Source organism: Octodon degus, unplaced genomic scaffold (genome assembly GCF_000260255.1).
Source record: "Octodon degus isolate 3935 unplaced genomic scaffold, OctDeg1.0 scaffold00144, whole genome shotgun sequence".
NCBI classification, from domain to species: Eukaryota; Metazoa; Chordata; class Mammalia; order Rodentia; family Octodontidae; genus Octodon; species Octodon degus.
The window spans coordinates 6,130,490-6,139,036 of NW_004524720.1; positions in this window are offsets into that span (position 1 = coordinate 6,130,490).

Consider the following 8,547-nt stretch of genomic DNA (forward strand, 5'->3'; position numbering starts at 1 on the left):
GGTCTATAGGGTATTCAGGGTCTCAGTACTAGACTGGACTCACAGTGATCCACCTGTTTACAGCCTCCCAAGAGCTGGGACTACAGGCGTGAGGCCACCATGCCCAGTCTCAATAACCATCTCAGTGGGCCCTGAGGGCAAGGCCAATATGGCCAGCCTGGGGATCAAACCTCAGGCCCCTGTACCTGCTTGTAGGTGCTTTAATCCAATGAGCTATTTGGCCAGCCACCTACATCTTCTTTGTGCTGAGTAATTCTGTCTTTTAAAAAAATTATTATTATTATTTTTTCATAATTTTATTGAATAATTCTTTCATGATCATTTTTTCTTTGTGGACCTGAGAGATTATTTCTGATTTTATTGCTTCTGTAGCCTGATGAGCTCATTTCTTTACTTCATTTGCTATAATTTCAGAGATTTCAGGTGTGTGATTTCCAAGTTCTTATTTTTTTTGTCTCCTCAATTTGTTCTTTTTGGGCTAGAGGATTCTCATTGCCTTTTGCTCCTGCATTTTGTCATTTTTGAAGTGTCCACTAATCATCCAGAGTCCCGCAGACTGCTCAGAACCTGTCAAAATTTTTAAATAGCTCCAGGAAACCCTGAGTCTGTTTGCACTGGGCTCATAGATTGCAGCTCTCCTGTGTCCTGCTAGCAAAAGAGTCCCTCTAAGTTCTTACAAGTTTGGACTGATACCAGTGGAAGCTCCATGCCAATACACTGGGACTAAGGAAGATCAGAGCTTACCAGAGTCCCAGAGGCTGTCCAGAGTCTGCCAAAGCTCTTCAAGTTAATTCCAATCTACCACACCAGTGTAAATCCTGGCAAGAAGAAAGATACTAAGGAATATTTATAGTTATGGGGCGCCAAGGGGTTCTAAGTCCAGCCATGGAGATGGCTATCTGGAACAATGGCCTCAACTTAAACCTGGGTTATATTTAGTCATGAGGGAGGAGTGGCTTGAGGATGAGTAAGTGAGAATGGCAGGAAGTATGTGAGTACCATGACTTGGGCTAGGTAGGGAAGGCTGTATGTACCTCTTCAATATGCAGAGAGAAAGATATGCAGAGAATAATCTGCATTACACAGTTAAGACATTATCTAGTGTTTTGGGGTAGGTGCTCCAGCTCTTACGTGTAATCTTTCACACCTCAAGAAGTCATAGCCTCTTTCTCAAGGCTTGATCTCTGTTGACCATGTGGAACATTGGCTGTTTGTCTAATCTCAACCCAACTCACATTGAAGAGCAGCAGGTGGGGGTTTCCAGGGAAACACTCATGCCATCTTCAAAGACTACCACCAGCACCTTTGCTAGACCAATACGTATTTCTTTCTTTCTTTTTATATTTAGTACAGGGTCTACAGAGTAGTCTCACTATGCAGATTGGACTTACAGTGATCCTTCCTGTTTTTCAGCCTCCCAGGTGCTGGGATTACAGGTGTGCACCACCACGCCCAGACTCATTCACTGTCTCAGTGCACTCTGGGGCCAGGGCCGGCACAGCAGGGCAGGGATCAAATCCCAGCCCCTGTGTCTGTCTAAGCAGGTGCTTTAATCTGCTGAGCTATCTGGCTGGCCCCAATATGCATTTCTTAAAGCCAATTGAAGGGAAAAGGAAAAGTCCTAGCCAGCTCTCTACATATCAATACACGAAAATAGGGCAACCACCAACCAAAATGGAGACAATTGCTCTTCTTTCAGGGACAGTTGCCCAGGTACTCCTCCACACAAACAGAATGCAGGAAATCATCAAGAAGATTGTAACCATGCCCACTGATATTCTTCCCAGGAATGCAGGGATGGCTCAATATATGCAAATCAATAAACACAGCATATCAACAGAATCAAAACCCAAAATCACATGATCACCTCTATAGATGCACAAAAAGCTTTTGGTAAAGTCTGCCATTCATTGATGACAAAAGCCCTACAGAAAATTGGCACAGATGGTCTTTATCTCAATCTGATAAAAGCTGTCTATAAAAAACCAGCAGGCAACACTTCTCCATCACTGATGGGAATATAGACTGGTATAGTCACTATGGAAATCAGTGTGGACATTCCTAAAAAATACTAGGATTAAATGTCCCACTCAACCTATGCATTTCCCTTCTTGGTATTTTCTCAGAAGAACTAAAACCATCATCATAAGGCAAAAGAGACTCCATTTTTCTTTTAATTCTATTTTAGAAGTCACTTCAGGTTTTGGTGAATTTAGTCTGCACCTCTTCGCTCTTCATTAACCATAAAACCCACAAATCACTAACCTAAGGAGAGAACAGTTAAAACAAATAGTAGGTAAGCTGAAATTTAATTGTACTAATAAACCCCTGAGAAATGTTAACCTGTGACATTTTTATAAAATTTCAAAATGAAGTAATGTGATCACCATCATTACTTTTAAATGTATATAAACCCACTAAAATATTCTCTGGTTATCAATATTCCCTGATTGTCGTCATGCTGGAAATAAAAGCTTCATTTTTTTCCCATTCTTGGTCTCTTACGTGATTTTAGCTCACTGAATTTTGATACAACATATGGAGGACACTGAAGAGGGAGCCTCACAAGGGAGACTCTTATTTGAGAAAGTCTGCTTCCTCTTAGCCTTTTCAGCCATTATTTGGGTATCAGGGTGTCCTAACCGATTTCATCTGGTCACCTGGAGATAACTGTAGGGCAGAACCCCTGGACTTCAGGACAGGACAGCTGAGCTTCATTTCCTGACCTAAGTAAGAATCTCACAAACTGGTTTCCTCTTTGGGCTCATCAAGGGACTTGTTCTTTTTTCTGGACTGACAATTTGATGGGCCCAGGTACCCACATGTGGCAGATTTTTGGTCTCAGCATTACTAAGAGTTTAGTCAGAGCTTATCTTTGAATTTATAATGGAGTTTGTCTTTGAGTTTGGTTTGAATTTGGTCAGTTTTGGACTCTATAATAATTTTTTTCTCTTCAAATTGATGGTCAGAAATGGTATATAGTCCCTGGAACTGTTTTGTTTGTCTGTGCATTTGTATTTTCCCAAATGTGCTGGAATTTTTAGTTGCCATAGCCTCAGGTTTTTGTTTGGATTGTTGGCTGGGTGGGGAGGAAAGACTTGTGATGTAAACTTTTCTCTTTTTCTTCTGACCTGAGCTATCAGGGGCTCTGTGGACAGCAAGCTGACATTCTGGTTTATGCATGATTAACTGTTTTGACAAATTTAAGGGTGATTATGGGACAAGGATAAAGTCATGGCTATGATGGGAGCAGATGAAAATCCACCAGCCCACTTGGGATAATTGTCAGAGACAATGTTAACATTGTTTTCTTTTGAAGAAAGGGACAAAATTTTGAATGCATCTGAGGAACAAATGACATTAGATGTCAGGGAACCTGAATAGGACAAGACAGAGGCAGTGGCTCCAATCTTAACCCAGGACTCCCCCGACTGTGATAACACTAAGGAGGGGCTAAATGCTTTAAAGAAACATCACTGGGCACTGGGGAAAGGATTACTTACTACTGATGGCCACCCAACTAATTTGAATAAAGTGACAGAGATGTGTCAGAGACCAACTGAGAGTCCTACTGCATGCCTCAAACACCTCATGGACTTATGTAATGTATACCCTGTTTGACCCAGAGGTGCCTAAGAATGCCCTCATTGTTGAAATGGTTTTTATTGCTCAGTCACCTCCAGACATACTCTGCCAGCTACAGAGATTGGAAGAGTTTTCACGAATAAATCTGTCTCAGTTGGCTGAAACTGCCCAAAAGGTGTTCCATAATAGAGAGGCTGCAAAGTGGAAACTCAAGCGGGAAAAAAATGTAATGTGGGCAGCTTATAGAAAAGAGACTCAGTCAGGAGCTAGAGAAAAGGGGAGAAAGGTAAGCAGGGAGGATGCTACACTCCTCTAGACCTAGATCATCTCTTAGGGCAGAAGGTACATGGTCAAGGGACCAAATAAACAAAAGTTGTTTTTTATTTTTAAATCAGATAAGGTACCTATTCCAGTCAATTTGGAGTTTTATTACAAAAATGGTAATTAATTTAACTAGTGATTCTGATCTTAACTTTAAACAAACAAACTCTGATTCTAAAATTAAACAGATAGATTCAAATCCTAAAATTAGACAAATGATGACTAACTTGGGATCAGTATTTTTTGTTTGTTTAAACATGAACCATTGACATTTCTTTCCCTCAAACAGCTTTGCCTTTACAATGGAATACTGAGGAACTTGTTTGGATAAAGTAGTGGACTATTAAGAGAAAGACACTAGTCCAACTACATAAATTAGTTCAGAAACAAGTCCAGCAAGTATATTTAGAAAACTCAGCCTTTAGAATACTCCTGTCTTTGTTCTTCAAAAAAAATTGGACAAATTGAGGTTGTTGAAAGACATAAGAGCTGTGAATGCTTTCTTACTTCCTGTGGGGGCAGCACAGCCAGGATGGCCAAGTCCAAATGCAGTTTCCAGATCCCAGAGACTGGCCCAAATCTCTATAATTTCTTTAGATAAATCTTTGCAGGTTTAAGTCTTGCAGGAGGACTCCACAGACAATATATATATATATATATATATATATATATATATATATATATTATACTAAAGAAGTGATATCATTAACCTGTATTATAGTATGACTTGCAGAAAAAGATCCCAAGAACACTGCTGAAAGAAAACAAATATCTAAGTACATGATGAAGTGTGTGGAGATGACTGAGCTGGAAGCTATAGAAAAGAAAGGGACACAAAAATTGCTAGTATTCTTAAGACAAAATACTAAAAAAGTATTAACTACAGATAAGAGGTTTTAATTTTTTTCAAATTTTTCCTATAAAAGATCTTTGCTAGTTGAACTACAAAAAGTTCTAACTAGTCTTTTCATTATTAAAAACTTTAATTTTTTTTTCTTTTTTTGCAGTACCAAGGATTGAACTCAGGACCTTGTGCTTGCCAGGTAAGTGCTTATTCTACTGAGCTATCTCCCTGGCCCTAAATTTTTTTTTAAAAAAATTGTAATTTAATTTGGCAAAATATATTTGTGTGCACTCTGATTTTACAAGCAAATCATCTCATGTGTGTTTTTGTTTGTCTTCCTGTTCAATTTGTACACAGCTGTTGTATTTGAGCTCAACAAATTTTTCTTCTTTTTGAATTTGTTGATTTTTGAAGCGTTTCACTGTAATTTAATTTTGTGTATAGGTATATGTTATGTAAGTTAAAGATATGCTTCTGTTCCAAGTTTGCCAAAATGATGTTGAAATTGGTTTCATAAATGTTGTTTATGTATTATGTATTATGACTTGAGCGTCTCTTATTATTCAAACTTAAAATGACAATTATTGAGATGTATTTTCATGGTTTACAGAAAATTTGGTAAGATAATTAAACAAAAATCCCTTAAGATAGAAAAAAAATATTGGACAGGATTCATATTGATGAATAGGAAAATGGTTGCTTGGAAACATTTCTGCAGTCCTTGTTAATTAATGAGAACCCCATAATCTCTATAATCAATAAATATTATTCAAAATATATTATTGTGATATGTTTACATTGATTATTGTCAGAAAGTTGTTTTCAAAAATAAGACAATAACATTTTCTGATTACAAATGCTCTTAATGCAAAGCTAAATTAGGAAACAAAATGGCAATGTGTTATTGCTAATCTCATGGTATATTAAATGTATTCATACTTTCCAAATGTACAGTATTCTAAAATGTGAAACTGGGATTGTTTATAGTGAAGATATTTTCTTTCAGATTTAGACATATGACTTTCTCTTGTGCTCCAGATATTTGTAATAAGAGGTTCGTTTCAAGCCAACATGAGGTCATCAATCACATGATAATTTTTAACAAAAACTTTACTGATGTATATGTGGTGTCTGTGTCACCATACTTAGAGATGTTTAGATATTAAACAGCCCAGATAATGTTACAGATTTATTCAATGATATCCTATTAAAAGTAAATAATTAGATCAAAGTTTCTGATGTACTAGGTAGGGATGATTGTGTAGAAAGGCTATTCTATTCCAAGATGGAGATTTAAATATGCTACAAAATTTTCATCATGACTGTTATGCTATGATTCTATGTATGGCTTTTGATTTTGAATTTTCTCTGTAAAGCTATATAACTATTAAGAACTAACAGTTCTCTGGTTTTACTTTATATTTCAAAATACTTAATAATCAGATAAAATTTTAATAATTAAACTCATTGATCCCATTACAATATGATTTCATTAAGCTTCTCTTCTGGATGTTCAGCAGCTGAGGTTTGGAGACAAAAAATTTTAAAGATAGATGGGCTAAAAGGGTAGTCAATATTTTGGTCCAAGCCCTCCATGGTCAATGATGACCCAGAATATAAGAGAACCTCTGATGTGACATCCTATAAGTCAGTTTGGTCCCAGATTTTCTGATCAAGGAGATTGTGAGGCCACAGAGGAGATGATTCTATGGTGTGTAGTGTTTCTAAGGAGAGTCACCAGGAGAAAAATGTCTCCTAAGCTTTCACAGAAAGCAACTTGGTCAAGCAACGGCCATGACTCATCCTGATGGCTGACACTGACATAAGTACTGAGAGGCACTTTCTTGCTTCCAAGGTAAATCCTGAGAAGATTTAACTGGCCTTGGTAGATATCAAGGAGTTAATTTTATTTTATTTTATTTTATTTTTTTCTTTTTCTTTTTTGTATTTAATACAGAGTCTCCAGGGTCTCACTGCACAGATCAGACTCATAGTGATCTTTGCTGTTTTCAACCTCCCAAGCCCTGGGTTTACAGATGTGCATCACCACACCCAGTCTCAGTCACCATCTCAGGGCACCCCAGGGGTGGGGCCAACATGGCATGCCAGGGATTGAACTCTGGTTCCTGTGCCTAAGGAGTTAATTTTAATAAATACAGGTCTCACTTTAACTTGGTCTTAACCATCCAGCAGAAAAACATAAACCACAAGATGTAAAAAACTATGCATAGGTCTTTCGTAATTGCAGTTATGGATAGCTCTTTAGAAACAATGTAGACACCTAAGTTAGTTACACAAGTATTGGGGTTGGGGATGTAGCTCAGTGGTAGAAGCATCTGTCTGGCAAGCACAAGGTCCTGAATTTGATTCCACGTAATAAAAAAAAGGGGTTACACAAGTATCATAAATGATTAAAGCTTAATAGCAAAAAAAAAAAAAAGACATTCAAATAAATAAATAAAATAGGATGGCCCAGTACAGTTAATAACTTGGGGGCAAGGATATGTTTGAATATCAACAGCTCATAAAAACATTGTAGAAGCATCCTGAAATGGGTGGACATAGATCTTCAAGCTTGTGAAGTCTAAGACCCATCTTAGATTCTACAATGAACTGATTATATTAACATGCTTACTTTTACTTCTGCTCTGCCAAGGATCATGCCGTTTATCTGGAAATGGATGGCCTGTAATGGTAGGTAAAGCCATGGCACCTCAGAGAACTAGACAAGGCTGATAGAAGCAATTGTTTAATTGGAATTCTGGGTGAATTTTCTTGATTACCTGAGCCTGATTGACCCCATTCTGATAATAATTGTCCTCCTAACTTTTTGGGCCTGCCTCACTCAGTGCATTAAAAAAATGGTTACAGACTACAGTACAGATGAAGGTCATAAAGGTAGCCACCAAGTATGAGCTGGCAAATAGAACAAAGGACTATATGTGTTCTAAGAAAGGAAAATATGTCCTTGAAGGGAAAATAATGGGGCAAAAGAGATACCATTTTCTTTTTAACTCCGATTTATTATTTATCTCTTTGTTTAAAATGTATTTGATTATTTCAGGATCTCATTATGCAGCTTGGACTCTTAGTGATCCTTCTGTTTTCAGCCTCCCCAGTGCTGGGACTCTGTGGCCTGCTCAGCCTGCTCTGGTGGTGGGGTTAGTGTGGCATATGGTACCAGGGATCAAAACATGGTCCCTGCACTTGCCTAAGCTTGTATAAGCAGGTGTGTTAGTCAGCTGAGCTATCTCTCCAGCCCCTTAACTCCATTTCAGAAGTCATTTAAACTTTAGGCGAATTTACTCCTTACCTCCTTCTCTCTTAGTTAACTATAAAATCCACAATGGAGAACAAATCACTAACCTAAGGAGCAAATAGTTTTGAAAAAAATGTATGTAGGCTAAAATATAATTGTACTAATAAACTCCAAGAAAATGTAAACCTTGTGACATTTTTGTAAAATTCCAAAATGTGGTAACGTGGTTGCCATGGCTACTTGTAAATGTATATAAAACCATTAAAACATTCTCTAGCTATGGACATTTCCTGATTGTCATCCTGCTGGCAATAAAAGCCTTGCTTGTTTCCATTATTTTCATGATTATTTATATCACTGAATTTTTGCCTTGTTTGTTCCTATTCTCCTCATGATTATTTATCTCATTGAATTTTACTGTACCAATCATAGCATAATGATATATGTGTACTTATGCTTATATAAGCCAAATTTATAATAGCCAAATCTTGGAAACAACCCAAATGCCCATCAACTGAGCAATGGATAATGAAGATGT